General features: G+C 37.6%; 1 non-coding gene across 1 annotated transcript; it reads left to right on the top strand.

Annotated features, from left to right (window-relative positions):
• The first annotated feature begins 400 nt into the window (after positions 1–400).
• LOC112787279 (small nucleolar RNA R71) lies at positions 401–504 on the top strand. The gene has a single exon (XR_003194700.1). It is a non-coding gene; the product is annotated as a small nucleolar RNA R71 (small nucleolar RNA).
• Positions 505–17,818: the final 17,314 nt, after the last annotated feature.

Raw genomic sequence — 17,818 nt, forward strand, 5'->3', positions numbered from 1 at the left:
CTTGCCATAGGAGGACGTGTGTGCGTGAATCAGAAGACAGAGGAAAGCAGAGATTCAGAAGACAAAGCATCTCCAAAACTCCAACATATTCTCCATTACTGTACAACAAGTAACTTTTAATTTATGCTCTACTGGTTACTCACAATTCAATTGATAAACATAATTGACTTCCTGACTAAGATTTACAAAATAACCATAGATTGCTTCAAACCAACAATCTCCGTGGGATTCGACCCTTACTCACGTAAGGTATTACTTGGACGACCCAGTGCACTTGCTGGTTAGTGGTACGCGTTGTGAAAAGTGTGATTCACAATTCGTGCACCAATGGTCCAATGACATCTTATACAATTCAGACAGACCATCATAGAATATATCCAGGATGGTCCATTCTAAAAGCAAGTCAGAAGGACACTTTTTGGTCAGTTGCTTGTATCTCTCCCAAGCTTCATAGAGGAATTCACCTTCTTTCTGTCTGAAGGTTTGAACATCCACTCTAAGCTTACTCAGCTTTTGAGGAGGAAAGAACTTGGCTAAGAAATCCGTGACCAGCTTATCCCAAGAGTTCAGGCTATCTTTAGGTTGAGAGTCCAACCATACTCTAGCTCTGTCTCTTACAGCAAACGGGAAAAGCATAATCCTGTAGACCTCGGGATCAACCCCATTGGTCTTAACATTATCACAGATCTGCAAGAATTCAATTAAGAACTGAAAAGGATCTTCTAATGGAAGTCCATGAAACTTGCAATTCTGTTGCATTAGAGAAACTAATTGAGGCTTTAGCTTAAAATTGTTTGCTCCAATGGCAGGGATTGAGATGCTTCTTCCATGGAAATTGGAATTTGGTACAGTAAAGTCACCAAGCATCTTCCTTGCACTTCCACCATTGTTATTGGTTTCGGCCATCTCTACTTCTTTTTTGAAAATTTCAGTAAAGTCCTCTTCAGAGTGTTGTATTTTAGCTTCTCTCAGCTTCCTCTTCAGAGTCCTTTCAGATTCCGGATCAGCTTCAACAAGAATGTTCTTATCCTTGCTCCTGCTCATGTGAAAAAGAAGAGAACAGAAAAGAAGAGAAATCCTCTATGTCACAGTATAGAGATTCCTTTATGTGAGTAGAAGAATAGAAGAGTAGAATAGAGAAGAGAGAAGATGAAGAATTCGAATTTTAAATTAAAATAAAAGGAAAATATTTTTGTTTTTATTAAATTAATTAATTAGAATTCGAAAATATAAAAAGAAATAAAATAAGATTGAAATTTAAAACAACTAGTTAATTAAAAAGAATTTTGAAAAAATGGTTAGTGATTCTCGAAAATTGGAGAGAGAAAAGTAGTTAGGTGATTTTGAAAAAGATATGATTAAAATAGAAAACTTTTAAAATCAAACAAAAATTCAAGTAGTTAATTGAAAAAGATTTAAAAATCAATTTTGAAAAGGTAAGAAGTTAGAAAAGATTTTGAAATTAAGTTTTGAAAAATATATGATTGAAAATTATTTTGAAAAGATTTGAAAAGGAAATTAAAAAGATTTTATTTTTGAAATTAGAGTTGATTACTTGACTAACAAGAAACTAAAAGATATGATTTTTAAAATTTAAAGATTGAATCTTTCTTAATAGGCAAGTAACAACTTGAAAATTTTTGAATTAAAACATTAAATGTTAGTGAGATTTTCGAAAATATGAAGTAAGAATAAGAAAAAGATTTTGAAATCAAATTTTGAAAAGATATGATTGAAAGAGATTTGTTTGAAAAAGATATGATTGAAAAGATATGATTGAACTTTATTTTGGAAAATATTTGAAAGATAAATTAAAAAGATTTGATTTTTAAAATTAAAATTGATGACTTAACTAACAAGAAACTAAAAGATATGATTCTAGAATTTAAAGATTGAATTTTTCTTGATAGGAAAGTCACAAACTTGAAATTTTTGAATAAAAATATTAAATGTTAGTATTAATTTCAGAAATATAAGATAAAATTAAGAAGAAAAATAAAAAGGATTTGATTTTTGAAAAAGATTTGAAAAGATAGAATTTTTAAATTGAAAATTTGATTTGACTCATAAGAAACAACTAGATTTTTAAAAATTTTTTACAAAGTCAATCCGAATTTTTGAAATTTATGAGAAGAATAAGGGAAAGATATTTTTTTTATTTTTGAATTTTTAATGAGGAGAGAGAAAAACATAAAATTGACACAAAACATAGAAATTATGAATCAAAACAACTAATGCATGCAAGAACACTTTGAATGTCAAGATGAACACCAAGAACACTTTGAAGATCAAGATGAACATCAAGACTTATTTTTAAAAATTTTTAAGAAAAGAAAAACATGCAAGAAACCAAACTTAGAAATTTTCAAACTTTAGATACTAACAAATTGAAAAAGCATATGAAAAACAAGAAAAGATACAAAACAAAAAAAAATTAAAGATCAAACATAGAAAATCATCAAGAACAACTTGAAGATCATGAAGAACACATGCATGAATTCTCGAAAATTTTAAGAAAAATTAAAAAGATGCAATTGACACCAAACTTAAAAATTGACACTAGACTCAAACAAGAAACAAAAAATATTTGGTTTTTTATGATTTTATAAGATTTTTTTTGGTTTTTTTTCAAAAATAAGAATTAAAAAGCTTAAAAATAAAATAACATTACGTAATCTGAGCAACAAGATGAACCGTCAGTTGTCCAAACTCGAACAATCCCTGGCAACGGCGCCAAAAACTTGGTGCACAAAATTGTGATCTCAATGGCGCCAACAACTTGGTACGCACAATTGTAATATCACTCTTCTTCACAACTTCGCACAACTAACTAGCAAGTGCACTGGGTCGTCCAAGTAATAAACCTTACGTGAGTAAGGGTCAATCCCACGAAGATTGTCGGCTTGAAGCAAGCTATGGTCACCTTGTAAATCTCAGTCAGGCGGATTCAAATGGTTATAGAGTTTTAATATTTAAAAGATAAATAAAACGTAAAATAAAGATAGAGATACTTATGTAATTCATTGGTGAGAATTTCAGATAAGCGTATGGAGATGCGTTGTTCTTTCTGAATCTCTGCTTTCCAACTACCTTCATCCAATCCTTCATACTCCTTTCTATGGCAAGCTGTATGTTGGGCATCACCGTTGTCAATGGCTACTTCCCATCCTCTCAGTGAAAATGGTCCTCTATAGTTTCCCGCATGGCTAATCAGCTGTTGGTTCTTGATCGTGTAGAAATAGGATTTACTATCCTTTTGCATCTGTCACTACGCCCTACAGTCGCGAGTTTGAATCTCGTCACAGTCATGCCATCCCAGATCCTACTCGGAATACCTCAGACAAGGTTTAGACTTTCCGGATCTCAAGAATGCTGCCAATTGATTCTAGCTTATACCACGAAGACTCTGATCTCACAGAATGGAAGGCTCTGTTGTCAGGAGAGGCAACGATGCGTCGTGGACCAGGAATCCAAGAGATATACACTCTAGCTTGTTTTCATGTAGAACGGAAGTGGTTGTCAATCACGCGTTCATAAGTGAGAATGGTGATGAGTGTCACATAATCATCACATTCATCATGTTCTTGTGTGCGAATGAATATCTTAGAATAAGAATAAGCATGAATTGAATAGAAGAATAGTACTTTGCATTAATACTCGAGGAACAGCAGAGCTCCACACCTTAATCTATGGTGTGTAGAAACTCCACCGTTGAAAATACATAAAAACAAGGTCTAGGCATGGCCGAATGGCCAGCCTCCCCAAATGGCATATGAATCCAAAAAAATAGAGAAAAAGACTAGACCGCTAGTACAATAGTAAAAAGTTCTATTTATACTAAACTAGTTACTAGGGTTACAGAATTAAGTAAATGATGCAAAAATCCACTTCCAGGCCCACTTGGTGTGTGCTTGGGCTGAGCATTGAAGCTTTTACATGTAGAGGTCTTCCTTGGAGTTAAACACCAGTTTGTAACTTGTTTTTGGCGTTTAACTCTACTTTGCAACTTGTTTCTGGCGTTTAACGCCAGAATAGGGCAGAAAGCTGGCGTTAAACGCCAGTTTACGTCATCTAAACTCGGGCAAAGTATGAACTACTATATATTGCTGGAAAGCCCTGGAAGTCTACTTTCCAACGCAGTTGAGAGCGGGCCATTTTGGTCTCTGTAGCTCCAGAAAATCCACTTTGAGTGCAAGGAGGTTAGAATCCAATAGCATCTGCAGTCCTTCTTCAGCCTCTGAATCAGATTTTTGCTCAAGTCCCTCAATTTCAGCCAGAAATTAGCTGAAATCACAGAAAAACACACAAACTCATAGTAAAGTCCAGAAATGTGATTTTTATTTAAAAACTAATAAAAATATATTAAAAACTAATCAAATCATACTAAAAACTATGTAAAAATAATGCCAAAAAGCGTATAAATTATCCGCTCGTCACTAATCAAGAGGAATACAGGTCAAATCTAAAAAATCAAGGCGCAGCAATCTCAAAGTTGGAAGCACAAGTGGGGATTTTGTCCAAGAAAATCCCACTTCCCACACACACATTTCCTAGTGATACCATGGCTAACCCAAGAGGGGAATGCAAAGCCATTACTCTAAGAAGTGGGAAGGTTGTAGAAGAAGGAACCCCAAGCAAAGACAAGCATGAAAAAGTTGCAGCAAAGCATGAGAACAAGGATGAAGAAGAAATCCCTGCTCCACTTCCACCAAAACCAGTCTTGAAGCCTTATGTGCCAAGGGCACCATACCCACAAAGACTGGGAAAAGATGGGAAGGCTGGCCAGTTTTCTAAGTTCCTAGAGATCTTCAAGAGGCTCCAAATCAACATACCATTTGCTGAGGCATTAGAACAAATGCCACTCTATGCAAAATTTTTGAAGGAGCTTATAACCAAAAAGAGGAACTGGGAAGCAAAAGAAACCATAATCTTGACTGAAGAATGCAGCGCCATCATACAGAAGAAGCTGCCTCAAAAGCTGAAAGACCCAGGGAGTTTCCAAATTTCCTGCATCATAGGAGACATCACCATTGAAAAAGCTTTGTGTGATTTGTGAGCTAGCATAAATCTTATGTCCCTGACCATGATGAGAAGGATGAAGATTGAGGAAGCCAAGCTAACAAGAATGGCAGTCCAATTGGCTTACAGAACATTCAAGTTTCCACATAGGGTGGTGAAAGACTTTCTAGTGAAAGTAGGAGAGTTCATCTTTCCTGCTGATTTCGTTATGCTGGACATGGAAGAAGAGGCCAACACGTCAATTATCTTAGGAAGACCATTCCTAGCTACTGCTGGAGCCATCATCGATGTGCAAAAAGGGGAACTAGTCTTGAGGTTGCACGAAGAGAAAATGATTTTCAATGTCTTCAAAGCAATGTGTTACCCCAAGGAATCCATAAGAGAATGCATGCTGGTAGACACCATGGAATAAATAGTTCAAGAAGTATTGGAAGAAGAACAATGTGGAGGAACCTTTGAGCTGGAACAAGCACCAGATGGTGAATCACCACAAGCAACCATGGGAAACTCAATCATGCCAACCATTACAAGCAACAAAGATGCAGAGTCACCAAAACTAGAGCTGAAAGCATTACCACCCAGCTTGACATATGCATATCTAGGTGCCAACAACATCCAACCAGTGATCATAAATTCAAGTCTGAGTAAGGAACAAGAAGAGGAGCTCATCCAAGTGCTGAGACAACACAAGGATGCCATAGGCTGGACACTTTCAGATTTAAAAAGAATCAGTCCTTCAATGTCTATGCATAAGATCTTACTTGAAGAAGATGCTAAACCTTCAAGACAACAACAAAGGAGGCTGAACCCAACTATGAATGAAGTGGTTCAGAAAGAAGTGTTGAAATTGTGGCAAGCAGGGGTGATCTACCCCATCTCAGACAGCCCTTGGGTAAGCCCGGTGCAAGTAGTCCCTAAGAAAGGAGGGATCACTGTTGTGGCAAATAAGAAGAATGAATTGATACCCACAAGGACAGTGACCGGATAGCGTATGTGCATTGACTACCGGAAACTCAATGAAGCCACCCGGAAGGACCACTTTCCGTTATCTTTCATGGACCAGATGCTTGAAAGATTGGCAGGACATGAGTACTATTGCTTCCTAGATGGGTATTCAGGATACAATCAAATTGTTGTAGACCCCAAGGATCAGGAAAAAACTTCATTTACTTGTCCATATGGTGTCTTTGCTTATAGGAGAATGCCCTTTGGATTGTGCAATGCACCTGTAACATTCCAAAGGTGCATGCTCTCCATTTTTTCATACATGATTGAGAAGTTCATAGAAGTATTCATGGATGACTTCTCTATATTTGGGAACTCATATTCTGATTGCCTATATCATCTTGCTCTTATGCTAAAAAGGTGTCAAGAAACCAACCTAGTTTTAAACTGGGAGAAATGCCATTTTATGGTGGCTGAAGGGGTGGTTCTTGGTCACAAGATTTCAAAAGATGGCATAGAAGTGGACAAGGCAAAAATGGAAGTGATTGAAAAATTACCTCCACCTTGCAATGCCAAAGCAATCAGAAGTTTTTTGGGACACGCTGGGTTCTATAGGAGGTTTATCAAAGATTTTTCAAAGATTGCAAAACCCCTTAGCAACCTACTTGTCTCAAATACTCCCTTTGTTTTTGATAGAGAGTGCATGGTAGCCTTTGATGAACTTAAGAAGAAACTTTTCTCTGCACCTATTATAGCACCACCAAGCTGGGATCTTCCCTTTGAACTAATGTGTGATGCATCTGATTTTGCTGTTGGTGCTATTCTAGGACAGAGGAAAGACAAGCTAGTACATGTTATTTACTATGATAACAAGGTTCTCAATGAGAATCAAAGGAACTACACCACCACGGAGAAAGAACTTTTAGCCATAGTTTTTGCTTTTGACAAGTTTAGATCATATCTTATTGGCTCAAAAGTAATTGTGTTCACTGATCATGCAGCACTCAAATACTTGCTTACCAAATAAGAATCTAAGCCCAGAGTAATAAGGTGGATCTTGTTGCTTCAAGAATTTGATATTGAGATTAAAGATAGGAGCGGAGCAGACAACAAGGTAGCTGACCACCTCTCAAGGATCCCACAAGAAGAAGAGATGCAGCAAGTAGCAGTCAATGAAAGCTTTCCTGGTAAACAATTGATGATGATTCGAGTAGCCCCTTGGTTTGCAGATATAGCCAACTTCAAGGCTATTGGGGAACTACCAACCAACATCAATAGGCACATGAGGAGGAAGCTAATTAAAGATGCCAAACACTACATCTGGGATGATCCTTATTTGTTCAAAAAGTGTGTTGATGGAATCCTCAGAAGGTGTATACCCCATGAGGAAGGGCAGGAAGTATTATGGCAGTGCCATGGATCTGCATATGGAGGTCACTTCAGTGGAGAAATGACAGCAGCAAAAGTGCTTCAATCCAGATTTTACTAGCCAACAATGTTTAAGGATGCCAAGGAAATGGTGTCAAGATGTGATGAATGCCAAAGAGCTGGTAATCAAACCAAGAAAAATGAGATGCCACAGCAATTCATACTAGAGTTGGAGCTATTTGATGTATGAGAGATTGATTTCATGGGACCCTTCCCAACCTCCTACTCAAATAGCTACATATTGGTGGCTGTTGATTATGTTTTAAGGTGGGTAGAAGCCATAGCCACTGCAACAAATGACAACAAGGTTGTGATAAGCTTCTTGAGAAGGAACATTTTCAGTAGATTTGGAGTTCCCAGAGCTCTCATTAGTGATAGAGAAACACACTTCTGCAACAAATAACTCGAGACACTCCTTCTCAGATATGGAGTAAAGTGCAAAGTGGCAACTCCATACTACCCACAGACCAACGGTCAAGCTGAAATCTCCAACAGAGAGCTGAAATGAATCCTTGAAAAAACTGTTGGAAGCTCAAGAAAGGATTGGTCTAAGAAGCTGGATGATGCACTATGGGCCTACAGGACAGCCTATAAGACTCCCATTGGGATGTCTCCATACCAACTGGTGTATGGCAAGGCTTGTCACTTGCCAGTTGAACTTGAACATAGAGCATATTGGGCTCTAAAAATGTTAAACTATGATGAGCAAGCTACTGAAGAAAATAGATTAATGCAACTCAATGAGCTGGAGGAGTTTAGGAATCAAGCATATGAGAATGCAAAAATCTACAAAGAGAACACAAAAAGGTGGCATGACCAAAAGATAGCAAGAAGGGAGTTCACTGAAGGACAGAAGGTATTACTCTATAACTCAAGACTCAAGTTCTTCCCTGGAAAACTGAAGTCTAGATGTTCAGGAACTTTCACCATACTCAAGGTGTTTCCCTATGGTCATATGGAGCACATGGAGGACAAGACTCAGAGAACTTTTACTGTCAATGGCCATAGACTCAAACACTACTTGGGAGGCTCCTTAGAGGAGCAGGGAGTGAGCTACAAGCTCAGTTAAAGATGAAAGAATGTCAAGCTAATGACAATAAAGAAGCGCTAGTTGGGAGGCACCACAACACTTTATCCTTTTTGATTTAGTTACTTTTCTTAGAAGTAGTTTAAAAATTTGTTGCATTAGGTAGTTTAATTTTCAGTCTCCCATTTATCGTGCATTACCATATCAGGATTAGTTTACAATTGCATATTAGAAAGTTGATTTTAGCTTTGGTAGCTAGATTTTCTTTATATTTTCTTCCGGAATTGCAACTTGATGAAGGCATAGATCATGATGAGTGAATGGGCTGAGGACTAACTAAATTGCTAAGTTTGGTGTTGCCTCTCACCAACTTAATCTAGGCGTACAAACAATTTATATCTTTATTTGAAGAGTAAGCCCAAGGATTAAGTTTGGTGTGGCCACCACCAAGAATCATCTAGTAGCCCAAGTCACCCAGTTTGAAAGCACTTAATGCTATGGGTAAGAACATGAATGTGGTTTAATGAGTTCAGAGGAATTGGAATCAAAAGAAAATGAAAAGATTGATGTTATTCCACTCTTATGAACATATTAAATACACAATGATGAAACCAATTTATTAAGATGCCAAGGAATTAAGTTTGGTGTCCCAAGGGACACCCATCAGTTGCAATCCAATTCACTCTTAATGAGAAGGAATGTGAAGGGATTCTTTTGTCATTACTAATGGGTTTAGTTTTATTTCAGGAGAGAAGATGGGGCCCACATGGTAAGCAACTCACAAAGCAAGGAAGTCAAAGTATACTTACACTTTGGAACTCAACACACGCAGAAGACACAGTGAGAAAAGAGTTGGCGCCTCTTCCCACGCTAGGCGCCACTCCCCAAGTGGGAAAACATTTAACCCTTTTTATTCCCCACCCTTCCCACCACAACATTCACCCACTATAAAAGCCTCACTTTACCATCTCCTATTCCACTTCAACAACCCCAATCACACACGAAGAGCATACAGCCCTCACCTTCCTTTCTCTGTTCATCTTTTACCATCTCTTTCCATACTTTCTTTCTTTCTTTTTTCTTTCTTGATTGGGACAATCAAGTCCTAAGTTTGGTGTTGGAGCAAAACCTTGTTTTGCTTGCTCTTTCTTGCAACCCCCATTTCACTCTCAAACACACTCTCTCAACCTTATGGCACCACCAAAAAGCTCAGCCTCAAAGAAAAGAAAAATTAAGGAACCAACCTCTGGATCCTCAAGTTCCTTCAATGACTACAAGTTCCTCTCCGCATTCAACCAAAATCAATTCTATGGTTGGGTGAGTGAGAGGGAGATCATTCCAGAAGTTGGGTTCCAAATAGGGAGGAACGAGCATATTGAAATCAACATTGAGATCAACAATAGAGGTTGGTCACTTCTATGCAACCCACCAAGGAAAGTGGTAGAGAGCTTGGTGAGGGAATTTTATGCCAACGCAGTACCTCAACCAGGGCAACACTATGGCTACATTAGCTATGTAAGGAAGAAGTCTATTGACTACAGTCCCTTTAGCATAGAAAGAATGCTAATGGTGAAGAGGACAAGCTCCACTCGGAGCTATGAAGAAAGAATGAAGCAACAAGACCCTGGGTTTGATGAGATCCTGAATGAGATTTGTATGATGCATGTGCATTGGATCAATGACAAGGATGGGATACCCAATCAATTGAAGAGAAGAGATTTGAGCTCCCAAACTAGAGGGTGGCTAGAATTTGTGAGGAGGTCCCTAATCCCCACATCCAACACTTTAGAGGTGACCAAGGAGAGAGCTGTACTCATCTACAACATCATAAAAGGAGAGAACATCAACGTAGGGGAGATGATTGCCAACAACATCAACAAAGTGCTGAAAAGCACCAGTGACAACACAAGGTTGGCATTCCCCAGCATTATACAGAGGCTATGTGATGAGGATGGGGTTGAAAAGATCATTGATGAAGTGCTTGTGAAGCAAGACAAGTTCATAATTGCCAAAAAGATGGCCAAGGTGGTGGCTGTTCACCCACTCAACAGGGCCAGAGAACGAAGAGCTCATGCCCATGAACTACAACAACAACAAGAAGAAGAGGAGGCAGAAGAGCAACCTCAATTCCTGGCACTTCAACCACCACCACAATACCAATATTAGTAATTTCCAGAGGGATTCAACTTGGAGAAACTGCAAGGAGATGTACACCAAATGAAGGGATATCTACACCACTTGAGGGAAGATGTCAATCAACTCAAAGAAACTGAACAACAATAATGGAGCCAAGTCAACCAAAACATTCAACAACTCCAAGGGAATTGGGAGCATATGAGGAAGGAGCAGCAAGAACAATTTGATTGGGGAGAGGTGCGAAGTGCACTGGACAAAATAGCAGAACAAGGCAAATGGCAACAGATGAACTTGGCCAAATTCAGACATCTCTATGATGCCAGAACCATATCCAAGAGGCAGTATGACATCAACACACAAGCGAAGCTAAATCACTTGTGTAACGCCGTAGCCGCTCTAAACCCAGGATACCCAACCTTCATGCAAAGAATGGAAGAGCTAAGTGCTAGACAAGAGGAAATCCTAGCCAAACATAAGGAGGATGAAAGGAATTATATGAGGAGGGCAGGATTTTGGGAACCCAAGGATGCCAAAGCACAAGAAGGTTCCTCCATGCCAGATGAAGGTGGCTCTTCCCCCTCCAAGAAGAAGGACAAAGGGAAGGGGCCAATGAACTAAAGATGAAGCTGCTCAAGGTTGTTGAGTCCCATGGTTGACACTTTCCAACTTCTGAAATCTTGTTTAAGTTTTTGCTTTATTTACTTTTTGAATAAATAGTCATGCTAGGATAGTTTATGCTTTATGCTTAGTTTTAATTCCTGTTTGAAATCTTTATGAGTTTTTTTTTTCAAGAAAGAAAATGCCATGTATTTCAAGTCTTCATTTCAACATAAATAAAAGTAGAGTTTGTCCCCATAAGAGTCACTGTGAGTTGTGCAAAAACAATGAGAGAGACTAAGGACAAGAGAGATCATCAAACAAACTAAGAAATAAGAAACTAAGTGTAGAACCTTGGATGAACTAAAAAGAAAATGAGTCATGGAGAGCTACTAGTCCTAGAAGGTATAACCAGGGAAGGCCAAAGGGTATTCCTTGAATATCCATAGAACCAAGAGGTAGTAAGCAAGATCCAAGGCTCTGAGCATCAACTACTGTGATAGAAAAAGAAACATTAAAAAGCTCAAAAAGAATTAAAGATCTTTGTAGATGCTTGTGGTGAAGATGTGTCAAGAAGAGACATGGGCAAGTAAATTATTAGGGGTGTCTCAACACCTAGTACCCTAAAACCAACTGGTTTGGGAGTGCTAATTGAAAGCTTAATTAAAGGGTTGTCTTGAGACAAAACACTTAGAGTCGTGGTCAAGAAAGCAAAACAACCCTTACTACTTCAAGGTGACAATCAATAGAAAGGACTCCTAAGGCCTATACCTGAAAGAACCCTCAAGGATCCAAGAGCTTCCCATGACATTAAAACATTCATACATGTGTTGAACACTTAGTCTTACTCTTAGTTATAGTGCAATCACTCAAAGCCAAGGCCTCAAGTTATAAAGGGTTACTCACATTGATTTGCTTGGGACAAGCAAAACTTAAGTTTGGTATTGTGATGACTTGCATCATCTACCCTTCTTTCTTGTATAAAGAAGACCATAAAAGAGCATAAATCTCATTTGATCAGTACAATTCATGCATTATTTGATGAATATTATGGTACACTACTTTGAGATGAGTTGTGCTGAATTTCAGGTGAGAAAAGCATCAAAAATTGGGTAGAAGACAAACAGGAGCTGGGCGTGGCACGCCAGTACTAAAGTCTAGAAAAGAAGTCCAAGCATGCATGTGGGCGTGGCACGCCAAAGACTGGGTGTGGCACGCTAATACAAAATTCCAGAGAGCTACAATGGAGGACACAAAAGGGGCGTGGCACGCCAAGCTGGGCGTGGCATGCCTGGCCCATCAATTACTATGGGCGTGCCACTTGAGCAAAGGGGCGTGGCACGCCAACTCACCATTCCAAGAAGGACCTTCACTATGGCGTGCCACTTGGTGTCGAAGGCGTGGCACGCCAGCCCCAAGAAGCCACTTGGGCATGCCACTTGAGAACCCAGGCGTGGCATGCCAAGCTTGAAGAGTTCACAAATCCATGAGCATGCCACTTGAGCAGCATGGTGTAACGACCCAACTTCCAGTACGTCATGATCGTACCAAAAGTAAGGAGTTACTAGCCTATTTCTTTTATTAACTATTTAATATTGAGCCTTTAGTTCGATATCGCATTTCTATTTTATAGAAAATTTCAGAAAAATTTTGTTTTTATTAATTAAATTCATATAGCAAACATCACCAAGTAATAATAATCACATAATAATTAATAATAATAAATATTATACAAAAGAATTTAAGTAAAACTCAGATACAACTCATATCCCTCTGCATAAAATAAAAACTAAAGCTACAAAGGCGAGGGAACTCTATGAAAATAACTTAACTTATAAATATAGTATAACAATCGCCCGCAGCTTCAAACTGTGTCTTCGAACCTGTGTCACTGAAAGGGTAGAAGATTTTGGGGTGAGAACAAACCACACGTTCTCAGTAGGGAATGGGAATGCCGTAAAAGTAACGATTAACATGCAAATAATTAACGTACTCAAGGAAACCATATTTTTATCAAACCTTTTTGAAAATACTCTTGATTTTACTTTAGCTAATTAATTACCTCTTTCAAAATCTCTAAACTCAACAAATTCTAATTATAAAACTAGTCACATTAACCATCCCTCAGCCACATAATTAATTCTTAATCAAAACGTCAATACTTAATCAGTTTAATACATTCACAAACTAATAGTACAAACAAGAGATTCAGTTTAACATACCAGCAAGTCACAACAAGACAAACAACACAACCAAAGAGAAGCAATACAAGCAAACACAACCAAATGTAAATGCACAAACAATATGATGCATGTCTGTCCTAAGCAGGCCATGAGCTCACGTGTCGGTTTACACCCTGCAGCCCGACATTACCTAGGAACAAGTCCCAGATATGGCTTCCCTTTGTGTCCTTAGTGCATATGTGTCGGTGATAAGAATACCACTCCTTCGTGACTACCGGCAGTCGGCGCAAAGCCCGACCCCATAATATACGCACAAGGGGAAACCATGATCCTCAGTTTATGGGCATCCCTGAGATCAATTCACAAACAAAACAGAGATCTTCAGTTCGTGGGTTATTCCCCGAGATCAATACACAATAACATAGCGATCTTCAGTTCGTGGGTTATACCCGAGATCAACATACAACAATTCATGGGTTATTCCCGTAATCAATGATTATCAGTCCGTGGGTTTTTCCCGAATATAAAACAAATAACAATTTATAGGTTTTCCCGAGATCAATGATCATTCAGTTCGTGGGTACTTCCCGAATTTAACCAATTATCAACTCATGGGTTTTCCCCGTAGTTAAACAACTAACAGTTTGTGGGGTTTTCCCGCCTTTTATCACTTTTCATCTTCCTTTCCAAAACGCAACAATCCACATATCAATTCATCATTCTCTCTTTTCCTTTAAGTTCTTAACATTTTTCTTTAAACCTTTCTTAACTTCCTCAAGCATTTATCCATAAAAATCTTAACCATCAAGCCAGTCATAATCTCTACTTTAGCAATCTTGACTCAAGCCAACTTTAAAACTATCTTTTAGTTTGGTTCTCTATCGAAAGACTCTAGAAAAATCATTTATTTTAAATTCATTGAACACTTTTCAAAACATAACCTCTCTTTAGAAATAATCAAATAAAACTCTTTCTCAAGCTTACTAACTTCACAAAGATTCAAAAATTATCTCTCTTACTATTCAAATTCAAATATTATTATTTCACCAAATTTCTAAAAAGGCAATCCTTTATTTCAGGCCCAAAACATAACTCTTTTTATAATGAATCAAATTCAAAACATAATTTCTTTCTTAAATAATTCAAGTTCGAAACATAATTCCTTTCCTTGGTAAATTGAACTCATAATATTTTAATTCTTTTCTAAACTAAATAAAGCTCAAGTAATATAATTTTCCAAATTCAAAGCTTCTAAAATAACTTTTCAAATGAAACCTCAATTTTTTACAAAATTTCGGCAGCACTTCCCCTAAAACTCGGACTTAGCCACCCTTACGAGTTCCCTCTTTCTCCACAAATCACCAGCCCTTTTCTCAACAATTTTCAAGCAGGTAATTCTCAATCAATCAGACATTCACAATTCATAATAACAAACAAATCAATCATACTCCACAATTCCAACTAATCCATCAATCCAACTCCAATCTCATCAATTCATATTTACCTTTCACATATCATAGAATCCTTTCAAAATTACACTCAATCAACTAGTAATCCTAAAAATCAGCCTTTCATAATTCTAATTATTTTAATGTCATTTACTCTTTAGCAAAGTTACTATTTAATTTTAAAAGTCACATTTAAAGAAAATGATTTGGTAATCAAACTTCAATCTTTTAATAGTTCTCAAACTTAATTCTAATTAATCATGAATCAGCTTTAACAACCATCAAAGCCAATCCCAATCAGTCGTTGTCAGTATCACAGCCGTTTCGTTACATCAGATAACTAAAAACAACAAGCACCTGTTTTTAATAATCAGAATACAGCCACAACTTAGCCAGAATTAATCTTATCAATTAATCAATCACTCACAGCAAGAGAACCAGTCACAATCACAGCCATAATCTAAACTCCATTCATCAATTATCAAAACGTCATATTTTCAATAATTAGCTCAACATTTTTCAGTTAAATAAGTAACATTAAATAAATCATCATTCATAGTCCCATTTCAACTAATTCCAACCCGTCACAAGTCCATTTCACAACCATTCCAATATACTAAAATTCCAATTCAATATCAAACAATTCGAAATAATTCATTCAAGATCAGAATCTCAGCCAACTTGTCACAAAAATTAGTAATTCAAAATACAATTCACCACCGCATCTAATTTTACTTATAATTTGGAGGCATCACAACCACATCCAATTCTAATTTATAATTCACAATAATCACAATAGCTAACTATTCTCAAATACATGTCAAGCAATTCACATTAATTAATCAATTCTTAACCATTGTTAACCATTTGCACTTATCCAAATAACTTTGTAGGCATTCTAAGTTAAAAACGTTTAACTTTAAAAATAAATCCCCTACCTCAGTGTCGAAACTCGCAGAAATCACTAAACGTAGCTTCTCCATTAGCAGTTTTCAGCACCTATTTCCATGGCAGCAACAATGACAAGGTTAAACGCCTCCTCTCCTCTTCGATCTAGGATTCCAGAAGTAGCAGCCATTTTCAAACAGAGCCAGTAGCAATGTGAGGTGGTCACGGCAGCAATCAGAAACGGTGAATTCAAATAGGATAATAGTAAAAATTCTGAAAACTCCATGCTAACTCAAATTGAAGCAAGAGCCAGAATGCCTTACCTCAATTAGACAATAATAACAGAACGAGGAAATGGCGGCAGCTAGAACGGCGGCCCAGGGGTGACGGTGACGCGGCTCCACCACCAGTGACCAAGAAGCACGACAGAGGCGTTTACCCCACTCAACAGCATTTTCTCCCTCAACTGGCCTTCCTCCACCCATGAGCTCCTCTCTCGGCGGACCAGAGAAGCAGAAACGGAGCTCCATCGTGTCTCTCTCTGCCTTGGACGGCGACGCACAGTAGTGAGACCCGGCGGTGGCGGCAGTATGGCTCAGCAACGGTGGCGCGAATGGCAACGCAAACAGCTCGCCTTCCACCTCGCGCCACTCCACCTCTGTCTTCCTCAAACCCAGCGTCGTTCTCCCCTGCTCCTTCGAGCTCGATGGCAAGGGAACCATGGCGGTGCGGCGGGCCGCGCTCCTCCAGCATCGTGCCTTCTCCCTCCTCCTCTTAGTGACAGCGGCGTGACTCATGGTTCCATGGACGGGATGATGCCGTGAAGCAGCTCGACGGCGAGCTCGCAGCAGACGCGACGCCACTCTCCTCCGTTTCTGTCTTCTTTCTTGGCGTGGGTGAATGGCACGATGGCGAGCAAGACGTGGTTGGGTGTGATGGAATGCGATGGCAGCGTGGCTCCTCTATCTTCTTCGATTCCGATCTCTCTCTTGTCCCTCTCCATTTGTGCGTTTCTTTCTCAATTCTGTGTTTGTTGTGTTTAGGAAAAAGGGGAGGTATGGTGCGGCTGAGTGGTGGTGGGGGAGGGTGAAAATTAGAATTAGGGTTCCTCAATTTAGGAATTAGGATTTCTAAGGTTGATTTGGGAATTAGGGTTAGAAATTAGGATTTTATAAAAGAATATGGATAGATATGAATAGATATTTTGATAAAATTGGAGGGTAGAGTAATTTTAAAATCAAATATACTCTGTTAAAATATTTAGAAACGTTATTTATCAACATATTGCTAAGTTCAATCAATTATTTTCTAATTTAAATTGTAAAATAAACATATTAATCACATTTTTATAAAATATAGTTTAGACTCAATATTAATTATTCAAATTAAATGATATAACTTTTCTTTATTTTTCTATCTCCAAAACTTTAATTTCAATTTATAAAACAACTAATTATAATAAAAATTGTACGCAAATATTAATTGACTTAAACTTAAAGTATTTATAAATATCAATCTAATCATTTCTAATAAAATAATTTCTGAGAGTTCAAATTAATAACATAATTCATTCAAAATAGAATTTATTTAAATTAAATTATACAATTCTTATTTTTCAATTATCAAAATGATAATTTCAATTATACCAAATATCTAATAAAGATTATATAAAAATTCTAATTAATTTAAACTTCAATTATCATGAAACTCTATTTAATTACCTTTAGCAAAATAATTTTCTTAAAATAAATCATAAATAACTAATTATTTGATTTTCAAAAACTACGGTTGTTACATTCTACCCACCTTAGAAAAATTTTTGCCCTCGAAAATTGCTAGAATAAAATAAGTTCAAACTGAAATCAAAGAAAGCAGAATATATGGACAGAGACATAGGCATTGCCCAGGATGACAATTCAAAGAGTTAGGTAAGAAATTAGATTCATAGGCAAGCAAAGGTATACAAGAATGACAAGGCATGGTTGGGAAATAATCAAATCACATTCTGGGAAGAAAATTCAAACAAGAGAATCCCAATGGAAGCAACGAAGAAAAAGAAGGCTCGAGTTCGCGTGGCACGATTAAAGATTATACGTCGAATCGAAGCTAACTTTATAAACTCTAACGCTCCCAAACCCCATGAATCG

The sequence above is a fragment of the Arachis hypogaea genome, chromosome 20 (genome assembly GCF_003086295.3).
Source record: "Arachis hypogaea cultivar Tifrunner chromosome 20, arahy.Tifrunner.gnm2.J5K5, whole genome shotgun sequence".
Taxonomy (NCBI): Eukaryota; Viridiplantae; Streptophyta; class Magnoliopsida; order Fabales; family Fabaceae; genus Arachis; species Arachis hypogaea.